This window comes from Delphinapterus leucas, chromosome 11 (assembly GCF_059928025.1).
Source record: "Delphinapterus leucas isolate spDelLeu-1000000601 "Yukka" chromosome 11, BTC_Dleu_Yukka2, whole genome shotgun sequence".
Classification (NCBI taxonomy): domain Eukaryota; kingdom Metazoa; phylum Chordata; class Mammalia; order Artiodactyla; family Monodontidae; genus Delphinapterus; species Delphinapterus leucas.
In genome coordinates this window covers 90313948-90329294 of record NC_143139.1, presented here as the reverse complement: position 1 = coordinate 90329294, position 15347 = coordinate 90313948, and the positions used below count along the sequence as shown (strand labels likewise).

At 53.6% G+C, this 15347-nt stretch overlaps 1 protein-coding gene across 3 annotated transcripts in view; it reads right to left on the bottom strand.

Moving 5' to 3' along the window:
• Positions 1 to 15347, bottom strand: part of TOM1 (target of myb1 membrane trafficking protein) — a 46118-nt gene that overhangs the window by 30286 nt on the left and 485 nt on the right. Inside the window, exon 2 of one of the 3 annotated variants that reach the window (XM_089921267.1) lies at positions 5351 to 5408. The exons of the other annotated variants lie outside the window; for them this stretch is intronic. The gene's annotated coding sequence lies outside the window, so the exon portion shown is untranslated. The remainder of the gene's footprint in view (positions 1 to 5350; positions 5409 to 15347) is intronic. 3 annotated transcript variants of the gene reach the window in all.

Genomic DNA, 15347 nt, shown 5'->3' with positions numbered 1-15347 from the left:
TGTCTTCGGCTTCAGAGCCCGGCTCCAGGCTCAGAGCCCTCACACCCGCGGCCTGAGTGCACCCGCGGGCATAGCTCTGTGGGCGTCTCCCAGGAGCCCCGATGGACCGGGCACACGGAGCTCTTATTCCACGCGATGGTGCAAGGGAGGGTCTCTCACCACCCTGCTCTCGGGTGAGGCCCCTGACGCGTCCGTCGCACAGCTACTGACGTGGCAGGCCTGCTCTAGGCACTGGGGATGCAGTGTGGACAGATGGACACGGTCCCTGCCCTGTGGTGCCCAGAGAAGCCGCACTCCGAGCCAGGCCCGTCAGGATAGACGGGGCAGACTCCGTGTGACTGGGCAGGGCCCTCTTCCAGCTGCGCAGGCAGCCCCATCCTGTGGGCAGAGCCTGGGCTGGGCTGGCACAGTCAGCTCCCTACAACGGTGGCTTCCATGATCCTGGTTTTGAAACTGGCCTGACTTCAGTTCCACCCTGGGTCCCCCTTGGGTCCTGCGGGCTGGATGGATGCCAGGGTGGCCCAGGACACATGCCAGGCAGCTGAGGCATCCACGTATGGACCCAGCAGCAGGGTGCGTTGCTTTGCTCCTGGGTTAGGGCTGCGAGAGGGGATGAGAAAGGCTGCCCTTTAAATGGGTGAAAGATGGACTCGCTCATCCCACAACTATGTCCTGGATGTGGCTTCTTTGGGCCACACTCCCACCCCTGGGACTCACAAACAAACTGAACCACATAAGAAGAACCAAAGAGAGCTGGACAAGTGCCTCCTGAGCGGGGGGCTGGGCCCTACTTTGGAGGGTCTGGGGGATGGTGGCTGGTCAACCACGCAGAACTGCTCCTCCTTCGGAAGCCACGTCTCAGTGACTTCCTGGCCTGGGGGATTCGCCAACCTGACTCCCGACCACCTCTAAGGGGCCCCTGAGTCCTGCCAGTTCCAGCCCCTGAGGCTCTCTCCATCCCAGCCTTCCCTTCCCGCCCTGCCCTCGGCCACTGCCCCAGCTGGGCCACGCCCCGCCCTCGTCAGCCACGCCCCGGCTCCTCCTGCTTCCCTGCCCCCATGCGTCCTCCATGCTGACCCAGAGTGAACCTTCTGGAGCTTGAAAGTGACTGTGTCCCTCCCATGCCCCTTCAAAGGCTCCCTTGCCCCCAGCTGGGCCCTTCCACAACGGGAATATTTTAACTTCCCAAGTTAGACGCTAGGTAACACCAAGCATTTGTTAGCTGTTAGCTGTTTATGTAAAGAAGGTGATTCAACCCTCACACCTATAAGGCATACACTATTGCCCTTGTCTAATGAGGAACCTGAGGCCTGGAGAGGTCACACATGGTGGAAAGGGAGGATGGCTGTGGATGCCACTGCCCCCGCCTCCCATCAGGAGTCAGGGAGCTCTGCTTTTCCAGAATGATCCGCCTGGACCCCTCAGGCCATCTGCCCCCTCCTCCACTAGCAGCCCTCTCAGTGGTTCCACCATTGGATCCCCTATGACCTCTCCCAGTGACCGCTGAAAACGATGGGCACCTCCCTTCTCCTGCGGGAGAGAAGGGCGGGGTTTCAGAAGGGATTATGATCATTTTGGAACAGCAAGCGGGCTGCTAAGGGGCAGCTGGGACATTTATGAGTAAGAGGCAAGCCGTCCCAAGGAACCAAGGTGGATGCATCAGGACCCCTGGAGCGCGAGTCTGATGCTAACCTGAGTACAGGTGCCAAGTTCTTTAGTCCTGAGTGCCAGTCGTGGGCAGAGCCATTAAGAGGATGGAGTTTTTTGGAGGGAGTCGGGGGAAAGGGGGGAGCTTCAGTCAGTCTAAATAGGTGTGGGGGGGGGTGGAGAGGAAGAGGAGGAAGAGGCAGAAGAGAGACAAGAGCCATCTGATCAATTCCAGAAGAGAGGTGTACCCAGACCCCTCCCCTCAGATCTGGGAGAAGCCTAAGACTTCCTTAATAAACAGGTCCAAGGGGCAGGCATGCTCCGTTAAGGGCAGAAATTTAAACCCACAGGAATCTGGGGATGTGTGTTCTATTTTTGGTTTTAACCACAAAAGTAACTCAGCTGGCTATTTTAAGAAGGGGGGATAAAAACACTGACAATGGTTACCAGTTCTAAAAGACAGCCCGCTGACTTGTCCAGCTCTGGGCTGTTTGGCAGTACCTTCGGAGGCCCTGCCCTTGTCCCCAGCTCCTGAGGAAGCTGGGCCCTGCAAACCACCTGCTGTTGTCGGGGGCTGGCGGGCGGTGGATGGGGTCCACCGGGCGTCTTTCTGTCTGCTCTGTCCTCTCCACGTGGGGCTGGTGCCAGGACAGCTGGGCTGGGCGGTGGCACAGCTTTGGAGTGGGATGAGCGTGGCCCCACCTCTGAACTCGGAGACCACGCGCAAGGATCCGAGCCTCGGAGTCTCGGTTTCCTCATCTGTGAAACCGGGAGAAGACTGCCTGCCTCCCTCACAGGTGTTGGGACTCTTCAGCCAGACAATGGACGTATGGTGTCAGCTAAAGGGCAGCGACGGGTCACTGCTAAGTCCCATGACTGTGACTTGGACCGAGAGCAGCAAAGAGTGGCCACCAGACACTCTCCAGCTCCGGGGCCCTGGTGTCAGCCCGCGCACCCTCGAGGGCACCCTGGGTATCTGGCGAGCCTGCCCTCTTGGCCACTGGGGAAGCCCTGCTTTGCAGGAAGCCATTTCTGCGGCGATCAGGGGACCCGTGGTCAGCACTGTGGATGTGAGTCACACTGACCACCTCCTGCCAGGTCAGCCCGAGGGCAACAGCCTAGAGCCTTCTCCCCACCACCCTGCATGTTCACTCACCGGGGTTCCAGCTGAGGGTTCCAGCTGCTCAACGCCTCCATCATCACGGCCACGGCCCTGGCTCAGGCACTGTCTCCCACCCAGACCTGGACCGTCACCTCCACGCTCTCCTCTTCCAACATAAATCCAACCAGTGTTTTTCTCTGTCTAAATGTCATCCATGACCCCCCACTGCCTGAGGGTCAAAAACCGGACCTTTTCAGGGGCTGAGAGGGACAGCTGGGGCTGAGCTCAGCCCCGACCCACTGTGTTGTTCTCCCTCCCTTTGCGGACCTTGTTCTTTCAGGCGTTGGGGCTTCTGCCTGGGATGCGCGGCTCCCCTTCAGGCCGGCACTGGTTCACAGGTGATGACGAGACCACCCCCCACCGGCCCACCACACTGACTCGCCGGGCTGTCACCACACAGCAAACACGGGGCTCTGCACTTCACAGCAGCTCTGCCGGCCCTCACCACAGCCCCTAAGGCAGAGGATGGGTACGCTGAGGGGCACAGAGAGGCCAGCGGCTTGCCCATGGTCACACAGCTTGTATGTTGCAGAGCAGAGGTTTGAACCCAAAGAGGTCTGGTTCCCAAATCCGTACCCTTAACCACTAGATTATGTGCCTCTCGAACATACTCAGCATGTGTCACGCAGGCCCTGGGAGACGTCAGAGAGCAAAACCAACCAGGTCCTGCCCTTGGGAAGTCTACAGTCTGGTGGGCGGCCACAAGTGACATTACAGACAGCAAAAATGCCCCGATGGAAAAGAGCAGGCACTGAGACAGTAGAGGGGCTGAGATTCAGACGAGCCAATGGGGACGGCTTTTAAGGCCCTACCCCAGCGTCGGCCCCGCAGTGTCACCTCCAACTGGGCAAACCGTGCCAGGCCTCATCTCGCACTGCGGCATTAACACTGTGGACAACAGCGACCAAATGACCGGCCTTCGCTGCATGTCAGCCTGTGCAGGACGCGGCGCGGACCTCTTGTTACTGCCCTACAGCCCCCACCACGTGTGGGCACAGCTGATGCCCACACCTGGCAGTGGAGTACGGGGATGCAGAGCCGGGCCCGGGGGCCTCTGGACCCGTGTGCTCTCCCTCTGCTCTGCCCCCGCCTGCCTTGGCTGGACCCTGAGCTCCGGGAACATCTCTGTCTCACCGGGGCCTACCCTCTGGTGGGAAGGAGGGTAGAGGTTTGGCCAACGTCTGCGGAAGGAGCGGCCGAGCCTCCAGACCCCCTCGCCGCCCCAGTTCAGTGCTGAGCACCCGTCCCCACCCCGTCCTGGGAAACATTCTCATGTTTCACTGACCCTAAGCTCCCTTGTCCACTCTTCTTTTTTTTTTGGCCACGCCACACAGCTCGCGTGATCTTAGTTGCCTGACCAGGGATCGAACCTGGACCCCGGCAGTGAAAGTGCGGAGTCCTAACCACTGGACCGCCAGGGAATTCCCCCCTTGTCCACTCTTGAATCTCTCTGATATTGGGATGTTTCTTACAAACGATGACCTGTCAGAGCTCAGTTGGTAGATTTTTCTTTCTAGATTCAATGAAATATGGTTTGTAAATAGTAAGGAACTGTCTTAAAGGTCGAGGCCGATAGCAGCCCTAGTCCCACCTTGACTATGACCAGGTCTAGGGCAGGGCTCACCCACCCGGGGGGTAGGGATAGAATGGGAGTTAGCTGACCGTGATCAAGAAAGCAGTGACACGGTGCGTCAGCTCTACCCAGAGCTCCCATGGGGGCCCTCTTTCGAGATCCTTCTCCCATGACTGGCACCCCTGCAAAGGTGCCCACAGCTGTTTTGTTTTTAGTCCACATTCATGGAATGTCATCTTTCCAGTGTAACGGCCACCTACTAACGTCACTCAAAGGAACCATGGTGAACCTCTGAGATTTCCTTCTAGTCTTTACTGTTTTCAGGCTTTAAAAAACACATCTGTATGATTTTTTTTTAAGTGTGTAATGATATTGTGATTATGGCTTGTTTGTTGGTTTCTACATGGGAACCCTATTCCATGCCCTTAAAAGACATGCTGAAATATTTATGAACGAAATGATATGCTGTTTGGAATCTGCTGTAAGTAGTACCCACCCCTTTGCTCGACTCCGCTCCCCCCACCCACCAGCTGCCTCCATCCCTTGCCCAGTGCCCCTTTATCCCATCTGCCCCCCAGCTGCCTTCTAGATGCCCTCTTCCCGCCCATCTATTCTCCGTCCTACGACACGCTCTGAGCAGCTACAGTGCCAGGTGCTAGGGAGGCCTGTGCCCTGTGCCCGGTGCTAGAGAGGCCAAGAGGGAGAAGAGAATCCCTGCCCTTAGGGAGGCCCTACAGCGGTCAGTGAGGACAGCTGGACAGGCGTGTTCAGTGCAAAATGACAGGTGATGTGACTGAGGTCAGTCTGGGGCGCTGGGGGAGCCGGGGGCAGGGGAACCGGGAAGGCTCTGGTGAGGAGGTGCCGACTGAGCTGAGCACAGAGCACAAGCTGCCAGGCTGGGGAAGGTGAGGAGGGACGCTCCTGGTAGAGGAAGAGCACGTGCTGAATGAATGAATCCGTGATGAAACCTCAGGGATGACGGGAAGAAGAGCAGAGACGAGGGGCCTGAGGGTCAGTCTGAAGGACCTGAGGGAGGGAGAAAAGGCCGTGCTGAGACCGGGAAAGATCCAGGAGCCCAAGGGAGGCTGAGGGTCAGGAGGGAGCAAGGCAGCCGGAGGAGAAAGGCAATGATGCCAATGGCTTGGCAGACCAGTCTTCAAAGCCAGACAGAGGGAATCAGGCACAGATACCCCCTAGCCTGCCCCCCAGCCGCTCCTTCCTCTTCCCCACCCAAAGCAGCAACCCCTCTCCCCTTTGCCAGAGCCCGGTCCAGGAGTGGGTGAGCTACCCAGTCCGGATCCCTGGGGAGTACAGGGTGTCGGCGGGGCCTTGTCGGGGAGGGGAGAGCCTTGTCCACCCCCCCACCCCCCGGTCTCCTTCTGTCCTCTCTTCTGGGAGCCAGCATGGGAGCACGGCGCCTGGAGCTCGGGCCGAGGTGACACGCTCAGGACACAAAGCCAACACATTCAGGACAGGGAAAGAAAAAGCCTGGGTGTTGCAATACATCGTGGATCTGTGAGACCAATCCTGGAACTGCCGACCTTCCGACTTCTTGCCAAGTAAGCCCAGCGCGTGGGGCCGGCTCGCCTGTCTCTCGGTCACTTGCAGCCGAGGTACCCCGAAGCCTGGTGGCAGCCTGCGGCGTGCAGACCGGCCTTCTCCCCGCTTCCTCCTCCCACCGCCTGGGCCTTCTGCCCGCTGCTCCCTGCGGGGCCTGCCCTGACCCCCAGAGGGCCTTCCCCTCCATGCTGGGCCAACGGCACTCTGCGCGCGCCACAGCCACAAGCTCTGCTTAGTGCTACAATAACCCTGTGGCATTTACTTCTTTGTTTCTACGTCTCTCTCATTAGGCTGTGAGCTCAAGGGTGGAGGTTACAGCTTGTGAGTCCTTGAATTCTCTACACCACACAGGATGACCGGGCCTGTGAAAAACCTGCAGGATGTGTTTGATGAATGACTGAATGAAGGATGAGGCCATATTCACCACGACCATAAGCCCTTAGAGCACTTTAATTTAAATGAAGTACTCCCACCCTTTGGCCTCATTGATCCCTTAGTAGCGGTTGTGCAGAAATCCTAATCTTTCTTCAGCTCAGCAGTTCTGCGAATGTTTTTAAAAAGCACCGTGTGCCTCCTTCATCTGACCTCCACGTTACCATCCTCAGTTCCTGTGACCACTCCATTCTGGAAGTGACTTCTAGAGCCTTCACCGTTCCCACTGATCCGCCTGGGACACCGCCCAGCTGTGCTGTCCTCCTGGGAACAGTGTGGGAACCCACTCACCTGCCCACGTGGGATATGGTATTTGTGTTAACTCACCCTGTGACTACATTGGATGTTTATCGACTCTACTGCATGGAACTGACTCCTGCAGAGCTTGTTGCTGTGAAAGACACTCTCCACTGGCCCACATTGTTTAGCTTTTCTAGCCTCCCTTGCAGCCAGAAGAGGCCCTGTGTTCTGGCCACTGAGGTGTGGGTGGAATTTTCTTCCCAGTGGCTCCTGGGGAAGTTTTTCCTCTCCTGATAACAGAGGCAGCACCAGAGGGTGCCTTCACCTGTGCTCTCTGTTACGTGGGGGCTAGCAAGAGGAGGAAACCAATATGCTGGAGGTTGGGTTGGTGGGTGGAGAAATACAGAAAGAACCATTAGGAACAAACTCATCCTAGATGGACCCTGAACCCAGACATTTTCACTCTAAAGGAAACCCGCCAGGTCCCTTTCAATTCTAAGGGGAAGCAATGAGGCGGGAAAGTTAGGAGAGTGGGATCTGGACACAGACAAATCCCAGTGCAAGTCCTGACTGGAGCACTCACTAGTTGTGTGTCCCTGAGTGAATTCCTTAACCTCTCTGTGCCCTTGTTCCTCCCCTGCAAAATAGGGATAACTAAAGCACTCACCTTCCAGCGTTATGTGAGGAGGAAATGAGAGAATGCACTTCATGTGCTTTGCATCCCACCTAGCACAACAGCTAACACCAAAACAAACGTTACCAACTAAAAAATTATCAACCTAAAAATCACTGTGTGAAAATTCCAAGCATTCCCATAAAATAGATGTTTAAATCACATACATGCAGAAGCCATTCATTTTTCCCCAGCCAGCACTGTCCTGAAGCCTATTTTCCAAACGGATAGCTCTTTCCAGACCTAGCATGGAAAGTTCCAGCAGTCTCCTAAGTTGCTGAGCCATCCTTCCTCAAAGCCCTGGCTGCCTCTCCCCTGCCATTCTGTAACCACAGGCCACAGGAGGAGCTCTAAAATACTTTACAGAGGCATAACTGTGGCAACCCACAATTTTAAAGTTGATATAACTAACTATAGTACCTAACTGAAGAAAATTTCAGTTAGATGAAGGACGTCTTTTAAAAAACTATCTAGGTAAGAAGGAGCAAGGCCATGAAAGTAGAGAGGCGTGAAGGGGCTGGCCAAGGTGTATATGACATTCCTTTTTTGTTCCCCCAACTCACGAATGTAAAAGATGTTACTGACCAATGTAGGTATGTAGGTATGTACGTACCTATCAAGAGATTTAAGGAATTGCTCGTGCTATTATGGAGGCTTGGCAAGTTCAAAATCTGCCGGGTAGACCAGCAGGCTGAAGACCCAGAGGACAGATGCAGCTTAAGTCCAAAGGTCGTCTGCTGGCAGAATTCCCTCTTCTTGGGAGGCCAGTCTTTCTTCTATTCAACAGATTGGATGAGACACACACACACTACGGACAGTCATCTGCTTTTCTCAAAGTCTGACTTAAATGTTCATTTCATCTAAAAAATACCTTCATGTAAACATCTAGATTAACGTTTGGCTAAATATCTGGGTACCATGGCCTGGCCAAGTTGTTACATGAAGGTAACCACCCCAAGGGTTTATCCTGCATCAATACAAACAAGTTCCACTGGAACAGGGGACACCTCTGCCTGTCCTTCAGTTCTCCTGGTCTCAGCCTGTGTGGCCTCGCTGGCTCCTCCCCACTCCTCCCCGGTTCCCTCCTTCCTTTCTCTACCTCCCCTGCAGGAGCAAAGCCCAGGTTCTCCCCATGGGTCTTGCACAGCTGCTTGGCTCTCTGTGGCACTTTTTGGTGCTTTCTCAGTTGTCAAGCTTCCCACCTCCGTGGGATGGAGGTTCTGTCACTTGCCTGTGGGATGCGGCTGGGAAGGGGAGGAGCTGGCACTTGAACCCACATCTTCTGATGCAGGGTCTAAGCTCTGACCCTATTCAGACTGTTGACGTTCCAGCGGTCAAAACGTGCCACCTGGGAACATGCTAGGTGGGCTCGTGGGCAAACGTAAAGACATTTTTAGAGTTACCTATTTACCTGAATGTCGAGTAGAAGGGAAAAAACACAAACTAGCTTATCAAAGTCATGATTTCAGGATATAATTACACAGGATAAGGTCAAATTTAAAAAGTGAGTGAACAAAAGGAAAACACTCTGAAAATAAAACTAAAGGTGGTACATGAAGGGCAGACACATATCATAAAGGTGGTACACGAAGGGCAGAAGTCTGGAGAGTGCTAGCCTAGACCGAGGCCTCCTTGGTAAGAAGGTAAAGAGTTAACTTGTCCTGAATCCTCTTGCTTCTCACGGGGTGATGGTCCCAAGCTAATTAGAAGACACTGAGGGTTTTTGTTTTTTTCTAAAACCAGAAGGACGGAACTCCAGGACTTTACTTTTATTTCTTTGAGCTCAGGGAGGGAACAAAACCTATTCACCAGTTCCATCTGTAGGGTCAGGCAAAAGGCTTTAATTCCCAAGTGAGAACCGGCTCCACCCCGCAGCCTGAAACCTGACCTGTCTGTGGCTGTGGCTGCCACCCAGCCTGCGACTGCTCATTCCCAGTGACACCAAGACCAGACAGAGGCTGTGCTGGAGCCAGGGCCCTGGGTGGGCACCTGGGCTCTGCCTCGAACTTAGACTACATCCCAGCAATGATGATAATACCGGGTAAAAAATCACAACAGCTAACAATTATGGACAATTACAGTCTGGTGGGCACCGGGCCAAATGCTTCACAATGTGACAATACTCCAATTTCCCAACACAGCAATGCAGCAATCCCAACTGATACGTGCTATTATTATCCTTATTTTTTAGACAGGAAATTGGAGAACAGAGAGGTTAAGTAACTTGCTCCAGGTAACAAAGCAGGTGAAGGATAAACCAGGACTCAGACCACCTGGCCTGACTCAGGAGCACATCCTGGATGCCTTACTGTGTACCATGCGGCTAGCTGACACAAAGCCCTTTCTAGACATTAGTCCCTGTTATCCTTAAGACAGAAATTCTGGGTTCTAACCTGGCGCCAGCACTTATGGATCAAGGAGTTGGAGCTTCAAGATGCAAGGGCTCCCCACGGCACAGAGTGGGAAGCGGTAGAGATTCTGACTCAGGGGGTCCAGGGCTAGAGCATCCTCAAACATCTCTGACAGGGGTGCTCTACGACCCCAGTTTGAAGAACAAAGAACTTAATCATTCTGCCTCTGGCTAAGAGGTCAGCAAACTATAAACCCACATGCCAAATGCAGTCTGCTTTTGTATGGCCCACAAGCTAAGGATGGTCTTTACATTTTTAAATGGTTGAAAAAAATCCAAAGAAGAACAAATTTCATGACCCGTGAAAATTATATGAAACTCACATTTCAGCGTCCATAAATAAAGTTTGATTGGAACACAGTCATGCCCTTTCATCGACTTATTGTCTGTCTGCCGTCGTGCTCTGAGGGCAGCGTTGAGCCATTTGCAGCAGAGGCCATGTGGACCATAAAATCCAAAATATTTACTATCTGGCCCTTTAAAGTCTGCAAATCCTGGTCTAGTCTACCCTGCCAGCCATGCAGCATCCTCCTTACAGCCTCCCTCCCCTCCAACCTCTGCCTTCATACCTCCAGGGTTAGGGAGCTCACCACCAAACAAGGCAGCCAGGCCCACTGTGAAAGGCGCTGGCACTGAGCTCCTCTGCTAACCAGCCACTCTGCCCTCTAAGCCTGTGCAGTCGGTTCTATCGCCCCTCTGCAATGCCCAGCCATGTGCTTCTTTCCTCCAGCATCAATCCTTCCTGTCCTCATTGTCCCCTCAGTTGTTCAATTCTCTGGGAAACAGAGGGAGGACGGTGACACCTCTGTGTGACAGGTAGGGGAGGCGGTGGAGAAGGAGTGTGACATAGTCAGCAGTGGAACTGCAGCTGGACCCAGGTCTCCTGCCGCCCAGCCTGGTGTCCCCTTGACAACCTTGCTTGAGTGTCCAGTTTGGTTTCCACTCATCACTCCCAAAATGGCAGCCCCGAGGGCCCGAGGTGTTCTCTTCCTGCTAATGCCTATGGTCTCTTACCTATGATGCCTTCCGGTGGCCGCCCTGGCTTGGCCTTTGTGGAACTAAGCGTGGCTCTCCCCGACCTTTCACCTCTCCCGTCCAGCCCAGGGCTCAGTCTTAGGCTCTGGGCTCTCCGCCCGGTCCATCTTGCTCTCCGCACCCGCTGCCCGGGGCTGGTCCCCAGGCACTGCCCATGTTTATAGTCTGTGCTGTTTGCAGCTTGCTCTCCTGAGTCACCTGCATCTCTAGTTCAAAGTGCCAGGGGTGAGCCGACAGCCTGAAGTGGAATATGGGGTTCTTGGGTTGCCTTCTGACGTCTCTCTATAAGACACAGCCAGTAAGGGCTGTCCTCAGAGAATACCTGGGAAGGGTTTTTAAATCCTTGGAAGAAGAGGGCTGTGTCAACACCAGCTAGTACTCAGCTATCTGGGATCCTTTCAGCCCCAGGCTGCTGCCCACGGGAAACGGTAAGCTCTCCTGATAGATAAGGGTGTGCGGACAAAAAACGTCACCCGCCATTTCAGTAAACAAAGGCAGCTGTGGCCATCAAGCCGCTGGCCACTGTAGCACCCGCCCCTCACCACAGGTGCACCTGAGTGGGATTCAGGATGGAGAGAAACAGGATATTGGCGCTAGATACTGAAGACACATGTCAAAGGACTGATTTCAATAAGCCCAGACTCCTGCATCTTCCCACACAGAGGAAAGCGCTAAAATCATTAACTGGAGATGTCTGTTTTTTGTGATTAGCAGTAATCTTTTTATGTTTGACTACCTTCCCCGCCCCCCCCCCAGCAAAAACTCCTGTATATCCTGGCTCCTCCCTCACCTCTTTGGAACAGTCCCTCAGAGCTACCTGAGAGGCTGCCTCGCAGGCTGTAATCGTCAGTAAGGTCTCCAGATAAAACATAATTCTCAACTTTTAGGTTGTGCAAATTTTTCTTTAGTGGACAGGTGAGTGACCTGGAAATGTGCACAGGTCCAGGTGTGCACTGCAATCAGAAAAGCTAGTCTGTGGGTCAAACAATAACTGTATGTTGGAGGGCTGGGATGCTGCATATTCCAAACAGGTGTTGATCAGCCAGAGGCAGTGTGGTGAGGGTATGAGAGAGGACCTCGGCTTTGCAGCCAGAGACTCTACTGAGCTGTGAAACCTTGGGAAGTGACACCTGCCTTCAGACTTACCTTTAGTGACATGGGAAAAAATAGCAAAACCCTGCAGGGTTGAAACTGAGTCTCCCTAAAACCGACGTCCTCTGCCGAATTCCTGATTAAGCTCTCCATCCAAAACTATTCCCTTTCTCGTCCCACACCTGTTCCCCTCAAGACTTATGAATATCAAAGAAAAGGGGGCTTTGAAACTGAGCGGGACCCTGTGGGGTCCTTCCGGGCACAAAAGCTTTTCCGTGTCCCCCTTCCCTCCCTTCCTTATTTCTTGTTTGTGGGAAAAAGGCTTCAGCCTCCTAAATCTCCCCGAGTGTCAAAGTGCAGATTCAAACAGTTACTAATTAGGGAAGGGAGGGAAGGCAGAAACAAAGGAAAGGCAGTCAAGAAACACTGGTGCAGCGATAAAGCATAGTCCCAGCTCCTCCTCGAGGGATTTACTTAACAATCTGATACAAATCTCTGAGTTCTTCTGCTGGACCTGCGGGTCCCACCCAGGGGGAGGATGGTGACTTCAGGTCTGCACAAGCAGACCCCAGAGTGGAGGGAACCAGAAGGTTGATGCCTGAGATTCCTGGAGCACCATCGTGTCACCTCCCCACCAACCAATCAGAGGAAAGTTACAGACCCTGCACTCCCCCCAACCCCGCAACCAATTTTGCCTTTAAAAACTCCTCCCTGAAAACCATCAGGGAGTTTGGGTCTTTTGAGCACAAGCAGCCCATTCTCCTTGCTTAGCCCTTGCAATAAACCTTTCACTGCTCCAAACTGTTTGGTTTGTTTAGCCTCACTGTGCATTGGGCACACGAACTTGGGTTCGACAACAGGGTCGTGATACCAGCGTGGCACCTGGCATTTGCTCACAAACTGTTACTTTCCTTTTCTCCTTTCTTTCCTCCTACTATGTGCCAGGCACCATGCTAAGAGCCAAGGGTCTGGATCAGTAAGGTACAGCACCTGCCCTCAGGAAGCCCAGGCTAGCCGGGGAGACACATGCACAACTACTAACAGAATGGGACAGTGCTTTATTAGTGTGATGACGATGAAAATAATAAAAATGACAATGATGTTTCCCCAGCACTGACAATGTGCCAGGCCCTGTCCACGGAGCAGCTCACTTCACTCTCACAACCATCCTGAGAGGTGGATGCTGGTATAACCCCCATTCCACCCAGGAAGGAGCAGAGGCTCAGAGCCCAAAGGCAGACAGTGAGGGAGCCTGCAGAGCTAGGGTGATGGGAGGGCACAAAAGCAATGGCTGGATCTGAAGGGGTCAGAGAAAGCCTCAGGGAGGAGGTGACGATGCCCGGGGCTTTGAAGGATGCACCGGGAGCAGGCAGAGGGAGCAGCAAGCACAAAGGGGTGTGGGTGGGTGGCTGGGGACTTTGTGAGTTGAGAGACACTCACCCCTGATTAACACCGTCAGGAGCCACTGTGCTCAGGGCTGCCAACTGGACAGGACTCTACTCTCAGCAGAGAGATGGAGTTGGCAGGCTTGAGAAGAGATTATTTCACCCCTGCAGTTTACAGAAATGCAAGCAGCTAATACTAGGTCATTAGTAATAGTAATCACAGCCAATCAGGGCTGTTGCCGTCTCTTTATCAAAAAAAGAAAAGAAAAGAAAAAAGGAATACTGAGGGTATTAACTCAAATGGCAGACATTCTTCATTTAATCCTACTTTTAGAGCTTCTTCAGCTTTGGTTCAGATATCAGGGGCTCAGGGCAGTTCATCTCAGCTTTCCTATCACTTCACTGGGGTCCTTGGGTGAGTCCTAGTCTCCACCTCCCCTCCCTGGGCCTCAGTCTCCTGTATAAAATGAAGGGGATGGGCTAGAACAGAGGGTTTTAATGTGTGGTTTCCAATCCAGTGGCCATCTCAGACCTATAGGGTCACAAACTCTGGGGATGGGGTCCAGCCTTCGATGCTTTAACAAGTCTTCCAGGGGATTCTGATGAGAGCCCTGGGTCACAAGAGCCCCAGGGTAAGGACTGTTCCTGCAGTAATACTTGCTCTGTCCTCTAAGGTATTAAGGGTTAGTAACTCTTTGGACTGAGTTATCTCTTGCCCAAGACAGGCAACCTTTCAGGGTAAGAAAAGAAACTGTTTTCTTTGACCATCTAAAGCCCAGAGTCCACATGAGCTTTTCTAGAGAGGCTCAGGCACATGTGGCTGACTGTGAAAGCCAGAATTTTTTTGGGCGGGGAGGGGTAGGAAGTCTCAGACTTGGCATGTGATGAAAGCAGTGGTATCTGCAGCTAGAGAAATGAAGATGAGAGACAAGCTGCCTTCTCTTTTCAGCTCCAAAACAATGACTCACGTGTGTGTGTGTGTGTGTGTGTGTGTGTCTGTAGTAGGTGGGGCAGGGAGGTGGCCCTGAGAGGTGCAGCTTCCCCTCTCTAATCCAGGAGCTTCCTGGTGTGTAAATTCTCTACTGACAGCCTCCTCTTGAAGACATTTCATTACAAAACCTCAGAAGAGCCACAAACGGCCACGGGGGCGATTTCAACAGAGCTGGGTCAACAGACTTAAGCGAGGTTTGGCTTCCAAGATAGTAAGAATGGAAAGAATATCTTGTCTAAAAGATCCAATTTTCCCAGTTTGAACTTAAGGCTAAAAACCGTCAAAAAGTTGGAGAGAGTTTCACAGTACTGCCCTGGGCTTCTTCATGCAAGGAGGCACACCCCGACTGCCCTGGAGAAGTGTTAGCGGTTTGGGCCACGGCCTGTGGGTCCTCTCTGCGTTGGTGGGCAGAAATGAGTGCCTATGAGACCAACTGTCCAGCCATTTTCAGGAATTCCAGACCCTCACTTAGCAGCGTCTCAGTAACAATAATAAATATTACCACTTTCTTTTATATAGCATCGGCCACGTGCCAGGCGCTACGTCCTTTACATTTATTAACGAGTTTAACCTACACAACAACCTCACGGAGGTAGGGATCATTGTTATCCCCTAATCACAGGTGAGGAATCCTCCCTACAGAGGCAACGTCACAGAACTATTAAGTCTCCCGTCAACAGGGGGCGAGAGATTCAGGAGATCTGGGCTCTGAGTGAGCCTGTGTCTCTGCCACAGGGCTTGGCCGTCCCCTCTACTGAGAAATGAGGGAGACCGACTCAGGTGGTTTCTAAGATCACTTCCAGCTCAGAGTCTGCGACTCCATGCCGTCCATCTGATGCCGGTTGGTGAGGGCGGCCAAGGCCGGCACGTCCTGAAGCTTTGGCCTGGCTTCCTCATGGAGCGGGTTCCTCAGCGTCTAGCCCCGGCCCGGGGGAGGCAGGGCTCCCTGTCCCCCTCCCAGCAAGACGCCCACCCAGCCGCCAAGCCCTTGTCTCCTGGTCCTGGAGAATGGACTTCCAGCCCTTCTCAGGTATCCGTGTCCGCAGCGCCGAGTGAGCCAGGAATGAGACGGCAAGGGCCCAGGCGGCGCGACGTGCGCCGGGGAGGCGACGAGAGAAACATTCGAGGGGCGCATGGACTGCAAAAC